The following is a 638-nucleotide window of genomic DNA, read 5'->3' on the forward strand; positions in this document are numbered from 1 at the left end:
CATAGGGTCACTATGAGTCAGTAACAACTCGATGGAACCTAACAACAACAACAAGGAGAAAGATGAAACTGGAAATAATTATAAATAATTTCATTCAGTTTTTACCTAATCTTTACATTTTTCTAGGTTGCCACCTATAAAATTATCTACAAGGTCGGTGGCTCAAGCTCACCAGTCGCTCCTCAGAAACCCTGTATAGGGTCGCTATGGGTTGGATCCGACTCAACAGTACTTTTTAACAATAGCAAACCTAGAAAATGCATGTGTTTTGTTTCCTATAGTTTATTGATAATCTAATATCCAGTAAACTTCCACTTAGATTCAAATTTGGGTTATGCGAGACAACTCTATATTTGTAGGTATTCAAATATTATAAAAATCTATACTAAATAGCTATAATCAATTATTTGGATGCCTCAAACACAGTATATTATTAGACATACTTTGGAGTCCCAAGATGGCGGCCACCATGAAGAAGGTGGCTGTGGAAGATGCCAATGTTACTTTTGAAGACCAGCAAAAGATCAACAAATTTGCCTGGAATACAAGTAGGATCATAGAGCTCAAGGAAGAAATAGAAGTAAAAAAGAAACAACTCCAAAACTTAGAAGATGCTTGTGATGACATCATGCTGGCCG

This window comes from Chrysochloris asiatica, unplaced genomic scaffold (assembly GCF_000296735.1).
Source record: "Chrysochloris asiatica unplaced genomic scaffold, ChrAsi1.0 scaffold00004, whole genome shotgun sequence".
Classification (NCBI taxonomy): domain Eukaryota; kingdom Metazoa; phylum Chordata; class Mammalia; order Afrosoricida; family Chrysochloridae; genus Chrysochloris; species Chrysochloris asiatica.